Source organism: Vanellus vanellus, assembly GCF_965231255.1.
Source record: "Vanellus vanellus genome assembly, chromosome: 3".
Lineage (NCBI taxonomy): Eukaryota > Metazoa > Chordata > Aves > Charadriiformes > Charadriidae > Vanellus > Vanellus vanellus.
In genome coordinates this window covers 18,582,457-18,600,636 of record NC_138907.1, presented here as the reverse complement: position 1 = coordinate 18,600,636, position 18,180 = coordinate 18,582,457, and the positions used below count along the sequence as shown (strand labels likewise).

Here is an 18,180-nt window from a genome sequence, read left to right as displayed (position 1 = left end):
ATTGTCAAGATGCATGCTAAACAGCTGTCAAATTGAATTCTTGACATGTTTATTCTCAAAACTATGGTTAATTAAACTGCTCATATTCTGTAGACCGGACAAATAAACATTTAACATAAAAAGTGCCAGTATATTTATTGAAGTAATTTTTTCACACGTAGTTTTTGACTACTTTACACAGAACACAGATTTTAGGAATAATTCTTTAAAATACTAACTTTCAGCATGCATCATGTGTCACCATTCTGAAGTTACCTCCAGAATTTTTCTACAGCAATCTTTACTTTTTTCCTCCACATGTATCAATACCCATCCTATATCCAGATGCTATAAATACGCCACATGGGTTAGTTTTCTGGGGTTTAGTTGATTACTGGGGTCTTTTGTTCCCAACTTCAAAAACTAGCATACTGGTAGAAACAAGTATTTCTTAGAAGAACTTTGCACTTCTGTTAAGGAGGGATGGCTAGCATTAATCTACCAAAAACCATAAATCCCTTTCCAGAAGACTCCGTTTTCTGCAATATGAAAAACAAATAATCCCACCATCATCTTTCCACTTCCACATTTTCTTCATCTTTTGCTTACTTGCTCCTCACATACCCTATCAGAAAGCTGTGAGAAGCAACCTGTCCTTTGTTTTAGAAATCTGAAATATTTTTTCCATCTGATCTTTAAATAATGCACCAGTACAAATTTATTAATACAGATAAGATTTGAAGATGCAAAGCTTCTGTAGAATTGGAGGTTTCACTGTTTTAGACTACAAATTTCACTTGCAGAAAAAGCCATGAAAGGCTGCAAAGGAGGATTCCAAACTGATGAATCTGTACACAAAGTGACCAGCCACAGCTGGCTGGTCCCCAAATATTTCAAAAAGTTTAAGAAGCCTTCACAGCTCAATTCTCCAGTATATGCTACTTCTTTAAACATGACCTGTTTTTGTAGTTATTAGGCAAAGAAATAAACACAATCCAGAATACATTCACCCATTTTTAACATTCTCTCCCTTCAATTCCTTCTCATGAAAACTTGATACATTTAGCCTTCATCCACCCATCAGTAACAGCAATATAAAACACTTCCAAGATCTTCTTTGCCTTTTCCTCTTCATCAAATTGCACTTGCATCTCTGTCTCCCACTAGGATGCACCCAACCACTGAATCACCTCCACTTTTTGACCACAAAGCAGACTTCTCCAAGTGAGGCTGAGATTCCTACATTTGCTATTTCAGTTTTAAGGACTAAAAGAGGCTGCAGGACAAAACAGGACACTGAGTCAGGACACTTACCTGCACTTGATTCTCCTCTACTCCTGCCATCCTTAATTGCGAAATTATAAACCTCCCCCTCCTTGCAGTTGCCAACTAGTCTCTGCAGACACAGCTGAGAATAGACACCATAAGTCTTTTTTCAGTAGAAAAGTCACCTGCCTCGCTTGCATGGGATATTCAAAGTTTTGAGTTTCCAAATATCCTCATCCACCTACTTTTTATTATCCAACTCTGCACATATGGTACATGAAAAATAAGACAGCTATAACAATAGACAACAAAACCAAGTGCAATAGCATGGGGGGGATATGAAACAGGAGGGACCCCAACCAAGTAAGCAACCCAACACAGTCAATGAAAGGGAATCCATCATCAATGAGTGCAGTGACATTTCCTCTCCTACTGAGGGCTAAACAAGAGATCTAAATTCTTGTGCAAGACTAATACCAGACATAAATTGGAAATGGGGGAAAAAAAACACCAAACAGAAACACACCACCAACAAAAAAACAATCCAAACAGTAACCAGTCAGAATTTAGGTTATAATTGAAAAAAAAAAAAAAAAGTTATATTGGACCTCTACACCTATTGCAATCAAAAATAAAGTTCTATAAGGAAGAAAAAAAAATCAAAACAACAATAAACAAACAAAAAAACCCAAACACCACTCTTCTTTGTTCAGTAGACCCTCCAGTTCTCCTGAATGGGGGATGGAGGGAGCAGAATTACTCAATACAAACTTATAAATTCCTACTTCCTAGTAACTTCTGTAATTTCAGCTGAAGACACTGCTATTCATATCTTCTTCCCAACACCAACCCTCCCACCCTCAAAGAAAGAGCTCTACTGGCGCTAACAGCTATGTCATACTAATATCTTAAGGCAATATGTAGGCAATGTAGCAGTCTGTACTACTGGAAATGTAGGCAATATAGCAGTCCAAACTACTCAACAACAACAACAAAAAGTATCATACATAGGCACCACGTATGAGAAACAGTCCACAAGCAACTCCAGGCCTTGCATACAGGCAAGAGCTTGACAGCTCCTTTAAGCAATATATACCTATTCGTTTTATAGAGATAAAACATATAGAGAAGCAATCCACATATATCAGGGCTACCATCTGGTACTAAGTAAAGCATACAGCAATAACATATTAGATACTTTCTGGATCAAGTGCACTAGTCGAATACAGTTATCAGAATGAAAAAAAATAAATATTAAACATTTATAACAACCTAGACTGGGAGAGTAAAAGTCATACTTAGAGCTCAGACTAGATTTACTGCCAGGCAGCAAACTGTTGAACGCATATAATTAAGCATACACAAAACAGTATTACGCTAAGACGACTTTCAGAGCAGCATTTAGGTAGAAGACTAAAACCATCTTTCATTGCAGCAAACTCTTCTATATTCCAAGTGTAAGAACCATTTATGCTATACGTGGTGCCATCTATTAGTTAGAAAATGCATTCCGGCAAACAAAGTAAAGAGCTGTGAGATAACATAACCGGTTTTGAAAACTTTGTTAATCACGTTTCATACTTGAGACCTAGCACCCTCAAACTTAAATAAAAGAAGTCATGTGCATTTCAAAAACAAAACCCAGTCTGGCTACTTCAGCTTAGATTTTCAGGCAAAAGAAAAAAGCCTTTTTAAAAGGTCTTTTGTGTTCTTTCAGAAACAAATGGGAAAGGAGAGGAGCTTTCCTTTAATGAAAAGTAATGGATTGTGGTTGAAGATCTGCAAACCTTCAGCTGTGACAGTATTGGAAACGGAAGAAAATCATACAAAGGGAAAACTTCTGGAACCAACACAGCAACAAAATTGCCAGTGACTCCAGTGCCAAAAAAGATCTGGTTTGGTGCCCTTAGTGGACAAATACAGAGCTGCAGGCATCTTGAGTAAAGAGCAGTTCAAAATGAATTTTCATCTTCTATAAAGCCAAACCTTACTGTGAACTAGTTCCTCACTGTAAATACAGAAGACGACTTCTGGATTCCCAACAAAGGAGAGACGTGAGATAAAAAGAAGGGGAGGAAAAGGCATACCACCACCACATTCTCCCCGCTCATCACCACAAATGACATAGGAGACAGGAGACCCATGTGTAGTAAAATAAAAGTTAAAACACACTGAAAAAGTAATACCAGGACTCCACAGCCTCTCCTCCTGCCCCCCCCCCCCCCCCCCCCCCCCCCCCCCCCCGAATGGGACAGCCTCAGAGAAGACAGCATGGTTGCCAACATAAAACTGTCTCTAACGCATCTATTAGGAAATATGGTGTCAGTGTAAAAAAAAAATCAAAATCAAGGCAACTAAGTCATGGACTTGAATTTCTCAAAATACAGACAATATTAGGCAAATCCTTTATCAGAAATAATTACACTGGAAGTAATTTTGAAAGTGCCACTAAACTTCATTTTGCCAGTGTAAATGAGTACAATAGCTTGTCAGTGCCCTTTCTGGTACTTACAATTGTAACTTTTTATTCCAAGTCATTATAATTTATTTTTTTAAAATCAACTGTATCTTTCAGATTGAAAAGTACAGAGAGCTAAATATAATTTCCTGTAAATTTGAAGCAATTATTAAAGACAGATGTTTCCACCACATCTGAAAGCAAAAAAAAAAAGTTTCCCATCAAAAATTTGCTTTCACCTAGCAAATGACATAATTTAGTTGGACAGTTCTACAGAAAAATTTCATTCCAGACCATTCTCTGAGCTACATGTAGCAACGAGGAGATGCTTCAGACATGTCCCTGCTGCATGTTCATAAGACTGCAGCCTTAACAGCCTGGGGGGCCTACCAATTATTTCTAAACATTGGAAAGGCACAATCAACACTGAGACAGATTTTGAGACTAAACCAATGTCTCTCACTAGCACAAAGTCAATAAATGCATGTTGCACATATTCCCTTTAATGGTCTCTGGTCTACTGGACACGCTAGAAAAGTGGGGAGAGGTACACAGAGCACATGTATGCCACCTACCTACATCTTTATAAAGGTCCTTTCAGAGCATCCATCAGCTGGTTTAAGTTAGAGCAGAATATCATTTGCACCAGTCAAGATTATGATTGAGGACTAAGAATCCATTATTAAAGTTATGCTGTTTCCCACACACTACTCCCAGCATATCAGCTGGCTATGGGGAACGAACAAGTAATAGCAGTCAGACTTATGCAACAGCCAATGTAAAATGGTCTCCTGGGCTCCTTGAGACTTCCCCAAACCAGTCAACTATCAACTCATTCCTGCTCTAAAAAAAAAAAAAAAAAAAAAATCACCAAAAAAACAGAAACAAAAAAAGCCAACCAAACTAACAGAGCGAGAGGGAACAGTACCCCCTCTTCCAATAAAAATATTCAAAGCATTTCAAATTAAAAAACATATATTGTTTGACTGCCAACTGCAGTGTTTCCTCCAACTACTTATTTTTCCCCACAGTTACCTTTCATAACCCCACATAGTCTTCCTCAGATAAAATGATGTTATTAGTATGTGTTTTTCTCTCTCTGCTGACAGCAAAGGGTTCATACGATCAATACCATTAAGAGTTTCCACATCCGTACTCAGGAGCCTGTAAGATAAAGCTTCTAAAGAACTAGTGCAAAACCTAAATGTTTGAATATTCCACATGATCCTTTCTGTAGGTTTCCTCTCAACATATCTGCTTCGGTATTTGTGCTTTCACAATGTAACACTGCATTTTAGTAAGAACATATAATTTTCTTGTGCCATACGTACGGTTCAGTGCACCCACAGGCACACCTATGGCTTCACAACTGTCACATTATTGTTGTATCGCAAAACTGCAAAAAAATAGTCTGTAAGGACACAGAATGCAAATTATACAAACATAATTTATTCTCGCAGAAATGCTCACCCTTCCTCTTGGGATTTTTTTTAAGTTAATTGCACAAACAATTAAGACAACCCCTACTCTCTTCCTTACCCACAAATAAGGGCTCTGACTGACATACAGTGGCAAATTAAAAGAGAAAAAAAAAAAAAAAAAAAAGCCTGCCAGCTGAAGCAAGCCTCAACCCTGCCAGCTGCCCCTTAGAATACAAGTTGTTGCCCCAATGACAGATGGCTGTACAGCCCACGTGGCAATTCAAGAGTAGCTCCAGTTTTCAGCCTAGAATAATTAAGCCAGCCAACTGCAATTCCCGTTTACCTTAATGTGCTGCCTTGAAAGAGTAAAGCACCGCCACAACCCTATTTTGAGCCATTCAGTGATCTTTGCCTTGAACAGGGATCAGCTAGGAGCACCAGACAAATGAGAGCAACAACTCCCAGTTTGACTATCCAGTTTTCATCCTGGGACAAGTTGAGCACTAAAATAAGTCCAGAAAGACAACAGGTATTGTACCAAGAGAGACTGTATAGTTCAAAACTAGACTACCAACCACAGGAACCCAAGGGCATCATGTTCGATTCTGTGCTTTCCCACATATGTGGTTCCATGATAAAGTTAAACCCATCTAAGAGTATAATACTGCCAGAAAGGAGAGTACAGACTTTTTTCCACCAGCTCCCTCATGCAATGGCCAGTGATGGTACAGGTGTACTGGCACTAAAACCAACAAAGGAAGGAAGAAGCAAAGCACCACTGAGAAAATCCCTTTTGGTGGCCATCTGCAATTACATTGCTTAAACCAACGGTGAAACTGTGCCTACAGAGTTCCCTGGTGACTTCGGGCAAGTTACGTCATTTCTTTATGCTTTCATTTCCCATCAGAACAATGGTACTTCACCACATCCCAGGTGTGCAACGAGGACAGCTACAGACAGGACTAAAAGCCTACAAGACACAAGAGTATTGCAAGACAAATATCCAGATTAGTAAAACAAAGGGCATCCTTTACCAGCACCTAGGCCTTCATTAAACTCGCTGTAAGAAATGACAGGATAAGAGACATTTCCCCACATTTACTGCAATCCCAACGCGAGACCTTCAGGCAGAAGGGAAGGACTGAAGTTGAGCGCACTGATTAGTATCTTTTTATATCACTTAATACTCAAACAGCTCTCTCCCAAGTAAACTCTTAGCATACACAAAAATAAGGATTCTGTGAAGAGATCAGTAAGTCAGGAACCTTCTAGACTAGAAACTGCTCCTTAGCCTCACTCCACCCTCTGCATTACTGTTACTAGAAATGTTGAAAGAGGAAACAATCACCGAATTGCTCCTCTCACTTTAAAGAAAAAGTTAAATATGCACACATATTTATGAGTCTATTCTTTAAAGAAGAAAGTGTCACTAAAAAAAAGTAATTTTTTATTTAATTTAAACTGCTAAAATCATGAAGTCTTACAGAGAGTCTCATTAACAGAAATTTTATCTTGGTGGGGAAACTTTGCCAGCTAGGTTTGGAGAAAAGGGATACTTAAGAATTTTGTCTCCACATATGTGAAGAATATCTGATTAGGGGAGGGAAAAGGCATGCCTTGGAAGGAAATGTATCACTCATCTGTATTAATAAAAAAGGAGCAGGTTGATTTTTTTAAAAAACCAATCTACAAAACCAACACAAGCAGGATTTGTGGATAGCAAGTTTTCAAATCTTGCTATTCTGATCTATCCCTCTTTGCCCCTTTCTCAAACTGTATTTGATTCCACAAACTAGAGGAATAAAACTTCATTTTATGCTATATCCAGCCACTTCCACAGAACTAAAGAATTTGGGTGAAAGACAAAATACATGTCCCAGAAATCTTACAAAAGAAAACTTAACCAGGCTCAAGCAGTTCCCCCAGCCACCATAATCTACATACAGTATTTATATTACTGAAAAATATAATCATTCTGCCAACAGGACCCTACACACAAATATTAAGAAAAATAATAGTGAATGTTTAACACACAGTATATACACATAATTTTAGTGACTACATCTGCATCAAAACATCACGAAGACACTAAAACAGACCACTTCAGTTTTTCTTACTATTTAAAACTTGCTCATTACGAAAGTAGTAATTATTTCCACCACACAAGTGACAGAAACAGTTGAGAATTCCTGCCTTCCCCAGCCATTACAGTACTACTTCAACAGACCATCTGTTTGCTAATAGTGGTAGTCCGGAGGAATACTGGAGGTCCAACCTTACTGCTAAGGAAGAAACATTTGAGTGGCACCCAAAGGATATTAAGTCTGAAAAATCACTGTGCCCAACTCACTAGGATTTCAGCATGCTCAGCATTTCCACTACTGTTCTTGATTTCACAAAATTGTATAAAGTTTCTAAATCTTACACACACAAAAAAACCCCAAACAATGCATTGGCAGCAATGCTCTTTGCAATCTTGGTCACTAAGATGACTGAAATAAAGGAAACAAGCTATGTAGTCAGTCTGTTGGGATTTATCCAAGAACGTGGTAATGAATCCACTCTTACAACATCAGTGGATGGCATGTATGGCTCTGTAGGCCTTTCAAATAGAGCAGTTAAAAAATCATGATTTTTCCATACACTACCTATTTTTAACTCAAATCTTCAGTTTCTTCAAAAAGTTACCCAGAAAAAACATAGGCTGAAAAAATCTGTGAATCCTATGTGAAAACTGATCTTAAATTGATATTATGTGGTAGACCAATACTGAAAATTTTCAAATGAAATTTTGTTTAAAATTAATTTTCCATTCTTCTTTTTCCCCTCTTATTATCCACATTTTTACAAATAAGTTAAACTTTCTTTAAACTCACTTTTTATTTTCAGCCCAATTATGAAAACTATAGCTAATAGCTCTGCTAAAGTAAGAAGCCCCTAAAAGATAAAGTGCTTATTTCAACATTAGCATGACCAATATATTTTCCTTTGGAATTACATACTAAGCTTAATTTGTCTATAACTGAAAATCAGAATAATTTCACCTCCTCTTCCTCTCTGGCATTTAAGAAATAGGTTTAGATGAGACAGAGCTGTCAGAAAACATTATTTCCTATTAACACTTTTAACGTTAACAAGCTCAGATGTTCAAACGTTACTTAAGACAAAATGGGAAATCCAGCATCACATTGACAGGTACTATGATGACTTTATCTTCAGAACAGGGCGTCATTAGACACCCACTGAACCTGAGTAGGTATGACTTTTTCAGTTAGGTAAAATTTGACAATGGCAAGCATCCATACTGATTAGTCAATTTTATCAACAGATTATCAATCACAAGCTGTTGATCAATGAGCAGCTGCTGCTAAGAAATGTTACAAGATATGAAAGGGTCAAAGGCCACATGAAGTCATTCAGATACTACCCATTATCACAATCACACAACTTCTTCTTCTAATCACCCAGACAGCAACACTAGCCCAAAGCATTTACCTCCTGCCTTCCCACTGATGCTTATAGCTAGCCAAACGACTGCACAACTTCAGTTGAAGGAGGTTCTCTCAAAAACAATCTGAAGCATATGCCTCAGAGGCTCAATTACTACATAGCTTTGCAGAGACTTAAAAATGGAGCCAGAGAGGAAGCTCCAAATGGATCTCAATAAAATGGTTCTTCTCGTGATGGAAAACCCACTACCCATTTTCAGATACTGCAACCACCCTAGACCTTCAGTCTTGCAACTTCCATAGTCATAAAGGATAGAGCTCAATTATCTCCTGTTGCTATCCATGATCTTGACTTGGGCAGCTGCAGTCAATACAGGTCAAAACAGAGCAAGTGAAATTCCAGAGTAAACTCTTATTTATTTTGAATAACCAGTCTTCAATCACTGATGAAGAAGGTGAAGGGGCAGAACCTTTCTGCCAAAAAAAGATGGTCACAGATCTCACCATCTTCAAAGAAAGCTGAAGTGTCACATCTTGCCAAAGGCTAATATAAACCACCATCTAAACAAAGTTGCTGTTCTTCCTCCTTCAAGACAGCAACAATTTATGGAAATAGCAAACATTAATTTGAACAGCTACTACACACAATTTAAATTGATGACCCAACAGAGCATTTGGGTCATCTTCCTGGTCTCCTGCTTTCCCAATAGTCAGGAAAGGCTTATTTAGCTGAAAAGCATCCATTTTGTCCTCAGCTTTTAGAAAAATGATTAAAATCGGAAGTTTTCCTACAATTCTGCAGCATAAAGGTATTCTTTAAAGGTATGTTGACAAAATTTGACAACTATTTATTTCTCAGAGGACTACAGCAAGTCTGTACCAAGGCCTATGTCTTAAGAAGACTGAACTCCCAGTGAAGAAAAAAGTCATACTTTTCCACTCACTTTTCCAAGTACAAGAAGCTTGGGAACTGTAAGTTTTACCCAATACCTCCTAAAAAGCTCTCACTGGCCAAGTAAGAATGAAAAATGAGGAGGAAGCTTTATTTATTTGTCATATACACATAGAATCAGTAGTGCAGTAATTAAGTAACCAGATTCATCTGTGGGAGAAGGGGAAATGAGGTAGATTCAAGAAGCAGTTCTGAGTTTCTCTTTGGAAGCCTTAGAAATTCAGCAAGGCAGCAAGACAGGGTGGCAATATCTGACTACTGAAAAGTATTTTTCCATACACATGTAAGTAGTATTTTGGATTTTTAATAGTTATTGATGAACTAGACTGGATAGCAATGTATTTACTGTTGTAAAATCAAATTTCAAATAAGAACTAAGCACTAAGAAGTAAATAAATTGTTTTACCTTTCGTGTCATTTCAGATCAGATCAGTGAATCTTGAATAGTGCCATTTGTGGTCAATGGGAATCTTTCAGCTAGCCAGGATTTCAGTAGGCTTTGAATCAGAACATCCAAAAGCATTATTACAGTGTTAGAATGATTTCAATTACCAAGCACCTTCTGAAAGAACTTGAAGTAAAACCTACTTCTTTAAAAACAAGGAAGAAGTATACCAAGATACTGTGAACTAAACAACTTATTTGTGGTCTTTTAAAATGCACTAATAAAGCTTTCATAAGTTTTGCTAAAGAAAAACATACCTAGTAATTATAACATCTGACTGATTTTCAGGGTAGCATCTTTGTAGTATTCACTCCTTCAGCAAGGTATGGTCTCAAAACAGCAACAATACAGGAAACTGTGGCAAAGTCCTCATCTTACTGTTGTATATAGATACACCCAAACTAGCTTGGGGACAGAAACTGCATTATTGTTTTAGCCAAGGCACTCCAGCAGGTCTAACAATCCACGTGGAAAAGGGAGTGCCTTGAAAGAGCATAATGAAAGAGGGTCAAGCTAACTCAAATTACCTTCCATTTGCCACAGGCTAAGAGCATACACATGAACAATTACTGTGAATCAGATACCACAGATCAGCTGACATATGGTAACCTGTCATCCTACAATAACCTGTCCAAATACAAAGATAGCTTGAAATTTAGACCGGTTGTAGAGCTATAACTCACCCCTATTCAGAACGCAAGAGACGAAACCCTTAAAACTTTTCTTCTAGATGTATAAGCTGAAAACAAGCAACAGAAAACACAAATCAGAGCCCTTAAGGCAAACAGGCTGTTTCCAAACACTACAAACTGGGATTACCAAAAGGAAATAGTTACTGTAACACGACCTATTCACGCTAACCAGTCCTTTGGTACAAAAGCATGCACACAGCATGATCACCATGAGACTGCAAATTCAGCTCTTCTGCTGGTCTGGACAGTGGTTATTTAAAACTAGTGTAATGATTGTGTTAATTTTGCCTTGTAAATGGCAATTCACAGCAGGACAAAACCCAAGCTTTTTCTTCCCAACCTCATTCCCAGGAGTGCTTGTTTCTCTGTGCCGTGCTCAGGAGCTAGGAACTTAGGAATTCTCTGGAACATAAGAAGGACTATCTTTCCAGAGGTCTACAGCTGGAATAACCCGCATCTACTCTTACTGTTCACCCCCAGTATTTTCACAGCCCAAGAGCAATGTCTGATAAGAGATTTAGTTCATTTTTAAAATAAGTTTTCACTGCTAATTGCAGAGACCATTGTCAAACAAATAACCCTAATCCAAGCACCTACCAAACTCAATGAAGTCAAGCAGGACAGAAAAACTGCAGAAAAACATTACATACACCATCAACACTAGACAGGCACTCACATGGTAGACCTACACAGCTGAATCAGTTTTTTGGGACACAGAACCAGTTGCGCAAGAAGATAAACACTACTATTATTTTGATATCGGAATACCAGTAATATCTGGTATGCATTGGAATAATATTTCAGTACACTTTTGCTGAATAAACTGAGCAGAATCAAGAAAACATAGGCACTTATCAGGAACAAACCTAGGAGCCTCAGCAACAACATTTCTAGTCAGAAAAAACTATGCAGCAGTTCGAGCTCCTAGAACAAAGCGGTGCCTGAACTCTACTCACATTTAAGACATCAGGAGGAACCTGATGAACCTGGCAACGGAGTGGAAAACTCAGGTTTCCCTTACAACAAACAGCAGGTTTTGTTGTATGTATCACGGCATGTATCATAGAACGGAGCCACAGCAGCATTCCGACAGTTCCTTGCAAACGGACAGGAGGATCGCCAGTCATGGTGCAAGGCTCCCATCTCACACAGGAGCTAAACCAACCTGCTGGTCAGCGGTGAGGACGAGGGGCAGTCCCCCTGCTTTCCTCCCACTCCTAAGCCTACCTGATGACCACTTCTCTCACACACTTGCCAAACTCTGCAGTTAGTTAGGTCAAAGAGCTAAACCAGCAGATAACTATTCGGGGTGTTTTGGAGGCTTAGTTTCTGTGGTGATCTGGTTCAGGGAGCTCCAAGTGCCAATGCAAGGCAGGGGATGGGAACATGGGGCTAGGAGCAGGGATAATGGGATGACCCCTTCCTCTAGCAACCAGGTTCCAAAATTACCTCATTACCTTGTCAAAATGCAACTAGAGGAATATCTCAGAGGAGGGAATAAAAAACAGTCCCTAAAAGCCTGCCGAAAGAACTGTATGCTTTACAAGTGTTCATTTGTTGCTTGTCTGTGTCCTCCCAGCTTCTAACATGGATGAACATTTTAAGAACAGGCAGGCAGTATAATCAGCAAAACTTATTTATAGAGAAGAACCACAATAACCACTATGAAAGTTATCTTTTAAGAAGTATTCCAGATTCAGAGATTTTAATCACCTCAAAAAAAGTTCACTAAACTTTCTAATAGGAAGTACAATCTAAACGATAGGAGAATCCTCTAGAGTGTCTTCTTTACTTTAGAATCCAGATCTAGATCTTGTTCTCTTCTTTTACAAGAATTTAAGTCTTTTTTAAAAGTAGAAATATATTATAAAAGCAGAATTTTGATAGATGTAATTTCACTACATATTTTAGTTTGCTTCTACCCCCTGCTCATTTCATCAAGAACTAAAGGACTCGGACTAAAATCCTAGGCTACATTCAGATACTACAGTTTGAACGTGAACAATAAATAAAAATCACCAAGTATGCTTCCCCTCCTATTCAAGTGCTGAGCAGAGAAACACCACATAAGCAAGAAACAAACAGAAGTACTTAACAACCAGAAAACATGAGAGGATTAGGTAATGACAAAGTCAATTGAACAAACCTTCCATTTTCTCAACTCCTGTTAATTCAGTCATGTTTTCCTCTCTTCTTTGCTTTTATTGTCCACACAGTGCACAGTTCTGATTTACTTTTCCTACACCCCCTATTATAACGTATAAGGCTAAATATATTTAATCAGCACAACTCAGAAAACTTAGAAATCTTAGAGAAGCACACCACCTCCTCTCCCTAGCAAACCAACCAGCTCACAGCAACAAGCTGTAAGAGGAAGTTTAAGTGCTGCCACAGGTGACCCACGATACAACACACCTGGTGCATACTCACTCCCTTTACAGAACTGACCCAGGCGGGAGGGTGGCCCAAAGCAGATGTCCTCCCTGCAGTGGCAGCCCCCTCTGGCTGCCACCTGGCCTCCCTGACCATACCACTGTGCATGTGCAGAGTAAGTGTGCTTAATGTGCCGAATAAACACACGGACACAGCAGTCGCTCTGCACAGGCACTGCAAATTCAGCACTTGCTGGGCACACCAGATTTACCATGCTGGTGAGGAAACTGCCGATGTAAAGCAAGCTGCAAGCCTGACGTTCCCAGGCAGCTGCTGGGCTGACAAAGCATTCACAGTGCTCCAATTCTATGCGTATACGTTAAATCCTCCATATCCAGTGCACACAATGTTTATTATGCTTAATGCCCTGCACACCTGCAGTAAAAGCCTGACACACGTTGGACAGCTTTGGTCTACTCCATAACTGTGATTCTCCCAGGAAGCACCAAAGCACCAGGAAGGGACAGAGCACAACCTTCCCCCAAAGCAGAAAGATACCAGATAGAGCCATGTAGGAGACTTCATTACCTCTTTATTAAAACACTGGGCTCAAAGTTTTGTAACATGGAAACTAAATAAAAAAAATACTTGGTATTTCTGAGAAACCGTAACAACCAAAATATACCAAAACTACGGGAGATGAACATTACACCAAGAACAGTACACCAAGAACAAATACACTTGATTTTGATCTCTCCAAATTAGAAAGCTTTTGCATAAATTTAGGCACCTGTCCTACATGAAGGACAACAGAGGAACCCAGACACTCCTTAGTACTCACGATGCAGAATCAGGCTTTCTGGAAAAAGAAGTTGTACGTGAAATACCAAATTTACATATTCTAACCGTTTATCTGTAAGTTAGACTTTGGAAACTTTTCATTGCAGAAACAAAGATTACATATCCATATGTAAATATATCTCTTCCCAGCCTAGGACTCTCTCTTAAGGAATATGGAAGAGCCTGAGTTAGATTTCCTTCCACCTGGAGCAACCGATGCCTGACTTCTTGACTTCTTGCCATATAGAATGATCCTACAAAAACTGAAACCAATTTAGTTATTTTGATGCAAGTCTGGGCATTTGCTTCAGAATAAGAGTCATTTAATTCAGTTACTGTTACAGCCCAGCACACACCAATATGTCTTTTGGTGCATATATTAAATATATAAAAAAAAAAAAAACAAACCAAAAAAAACCCCCAACCAAACCACACACATGCTTACACGCATGCACTTGAAATAGGGCCAAATAAAGACTCCTTAACTTTCCTGAGATATTTATCTCAACATTACAAAATTCAAGCTTTGTGAGCAAGAAATCTACTGGAGCTTAGTTTCTACATGTTTGTGTCTTACACAGCCTAACCTACTCTTTCTCCCAGTACTTCAAGCCCTCATGTCCCCTTTACAGACAAATGACTAATTCAATTACCTTGTGTGCTGACAGGCCAGCTGGTTGCTGCTTCTTGGCATGGGTAGAGAGGGTAAGTTATAAATGTCTTTCCCTCATTGTCTTTTTCCTCTGCCCAGCCAATAATCTCCACAAAACTTAAGAACTTCACACCCCTTTGTCAAATCTGGTTGAAATGAGCTAACAAGTTCAGAAGTTGCAGAGTGACAGACAGACAGACGGTATGGGTGTATAAGTCTTGTTTTCTTTGGAAAATAGGTTGGGGGGAGGAAGGGTAGCAAACTTGCAAGGTAGGTTTACAGGCTGTATGTGTTAAATATGCTTCAACTCCAAAAGTATTGACCCAGCTTAACCCAATCTAAACCGGAGCTGCCACAGTCCCACCACACCCACAGGCATTCAGTGTTATCCCTTCCCTTGTACGGGCACTTGTGCCAAAAATCAACGTGGGGAAGGAAAAAAAAAAAAAAAAAGGCAGTTAGCATTTGGCGCAGGCAGCTCCGGAGCCAGCTCACTGCCTTGTCACATGGACACTGCTACCACGTAAAAGGAACGCGCAGGATTGTGGCAGACGCAGCTGCCATGGTGCTACACATTTGGTGCTTAACAGTATACAGAATCCAGTCCTAAAAGCACTTAATATTGGACATAAAGCTCAGAACCTCGTTAGTACATTATCCAGTAATGTCCTGATGTTATAAAGAAGCACATATGTACTAATGTTATTATTTTGGGAAGAATAGAAACAAGAAAAAAAATAATCATATGTGATAGCTCTGAGGTTGACAGTTTTAGCTGCATTCTGGACAAGATTATTTTTTTTTTCCCCAGGAAGTGTCTAACCTTGTCTTCTTCCTAAAACTGTAGTCAAACCTATACCCTCAAGGAAAAAAAAAAAGCACTATAAGCAAACACAGGAATATTTAAACACAGACATCGCCCAGTCCAGATTTCCTTTTGGGTAGACCATTGTCCTAAAGAAAATGAAAGGACCTATCTATCCTGTATCCTTCATGCAGAATTCCAAAACCACAGAATAAACCACTGGCAACCCCACTGGTGACTGGGGAGAGATCAGGAGGGAGAAGGTAAAACAGAAGTAGCATAGTGTAGCCAGTGTGGCTAATTTAGATGGAGGGAGGTGTGAACAGAGGAACATAAGGCAAAACATCTTGGGAAGTATATCCTGATGACATCTTGTCTTGGCTGTACAACACAGTGAGTTTGGGGGAGAAAAAAATTTTATCTGCAATCATTTACGATCCCCCTTTCCCACAAATCAGAATACAGGTACATAACCATTGTTTATTAATGTATAATACAGATAGCATGATTATGCATTCATTAGATCTATTCAAACTACATATATAAAATACATCAAAATGAGGATCACTTCACAGTATAAAGCACAGCTTTGTGTGATTTTTAAACCCTTACAAGGAACCTTTGATGGAGGATTTTTAGAAAACCTTTTTTTTCCTAGTGATCTAGTTATTAATGACAGGAGTCATAACTTAATTTTTACCCAGTGGTGAAAATGTAACAGCTGTTACCCAGTTGCAAAACACTGTCTACTTATGCATCATTAAATAATAAATAAAGCTCAAGACCTAGTACACCTTTTACTAAGCAATCTACTTTAATGATATGAAACAAGAAGAAGTTCCAAAGATTAACTATGTGCTACATTATGAACTCTGTTCCATATTTGTACTTATAAGTACTGTGCTGTAATATGGAGGAAACAATAATAACAAAAAATAATTTTCATTTCATCACAGCTGCATTCACTTTATCTAATAACTTTTTTTTATAAAAACTTTTAATCTGAGTTTAATAGAAAGCCTTTCCTAATAACTTACATTGCTTCTTTCATACAGCCTTTTTTAAGATGACCTACATTGCTTGGCAATAAAGGCGAAAAAAAGTCACCACTGACTTGTGTGGTATACTCTAACCCTACTATATTGGCTTATAATTTAGTAGCATTATTCATCATCCTTTACAGTAACAACCCTGCACAAAGCAATCAAAGTCACAGGTAAAACTGGCATTAGCTTCCAGAGATAGTGGATCAGACCTTGCAAGTTCTGAGATAGGAGGAATAGGAACTGCACTAGAGGCACCCCAAATGTAGATATAACACTAATAACAAGAGACCCTTACACTGTTGATACATTTTTGGGCAAGTCAGACCTAGCGCAACTGACCTTCAAAAATGCAAGGTAAATGCTAGCAGTGATCCGTATGGAACAGCAATTTCAGCTAAATGTGGAACTTGATTTTCTTACAATTTTATCCCCACTCAGTGGTAAACAGCAATGAACAATGTCAAAAAAAATAAACAGGTGAATATAGAGTTCCACAAAACATCAGAGTTAGAAAAATGGATTGCAGCCTCATATTTTAACAGAAAAAGTTTCTGCCTGTATCTTTAGCAAATTAATAACATATGAACAGCTTGAGACAGGCAGTCCAATGTAAAACTGAATAATCACAGCATTTAATCCATAAGCACACCTTTCCAGATGCCATTTAGAAGTTATATTTTCATCCGTTTAAAAGAAAAAGTAAACTAAGGTTGAAAAAATTCTATATTCTGCATATGGAACATCGATGATGATGAAAATCCTCAGTGTATGTCATTGAGAGGAGGAAGTTCTTTTTGTTGTGTTTTTTTTTTGTTTGTATTTTTTTTTAATGTCAGTATACCAGAGAAGTCATTTTAATTATGTAATTACTGAAGATTTTGGAAGGTTTACACAAGACCCATAATTGGGCATAAGACATCACATCCTCTGGTTATATACACAGCAATCTGGTCTGGGTAACATTCTTTGCTCTGACCAATGTGTGAGAGGGGGGGGCGGGGGAAGGAAGGGGAGGGAAGGAAGGGGGGGGGGAGGAATGGAGAATTAAAAATACTTCCTCAGATTAAATTTTCTTTACTTCATTTGCTTAAAATGTTTTGATTGCATAAAACGCACTAAAATATTTATCACAATGCATCCCCGCAGTTAAAATACCTTGTTCTCGATGTGATATCCCAGATACTCAAACAAAAGACATTCGGATGACAATGAAGGCTTTTTTTTTTATTTTAAAAAGACATTTGTACATCTAAAACTGCACCACAGATCAGTCTCCTTCATCATGCCAGAGTTGTGACAGCCAATGCATAAAAAATTAAAATCCAATCCACCAGATAAGACATGCAAAATGTCTCCTCCAATCCCACCCCCATCTCGCCTTCAAAAAAAAAAAAAAAAAAAAAAAAAACCCAACCACCAACCCTGCACAGAGGGAGCACACGCACACTCGCACCCCCCCAGAGCCACCCTTAGGGCGACACTGCCCGGGCTGAGGGACCGCCACCTCCTCCGTAGCCCCCCCCCCCGTACCCCAGCACCAGCGACCCCGCTCCGGGCTCCATTAGGGGGAGGAATCCCACCTCGCCGCTTCCCCATCCCCTCAGACAATGGTGCTTTTCCCCCATTAGCTCCAAATTGTCAACATTTTCACGCTAGGCCCCGGCCCCACCGGCGCGGTCGGACCCGCTGGCCAGGGGCTGAGGGGCAGGGGAACGGAGACCCTCGTTCCGTTCCGGCCGGCTCGGGGCCGCCGGGTGCCGCGGCGGGGCGAGCGGGGGGGGGGGGGGGGGGGGGGGGGGGGG

At 39.2% G+C, this 18,180-nt stretch overlaps 1 protein-coding gene across 1 annotated transcript in view; it reads right to left on the bottom strand.

The window, feature by feature from the left end:
* The window catches only part of FBXO11 (F-box protein 11), a gene marked incomplete at its 5' end in the record, with an annotated part of 81,301 nt that overhangs the window by 62,287 nt on the left and 834 nt on the right, over nt 1–18,180 (bottom strand). The window lies entirely within an intron of this gene.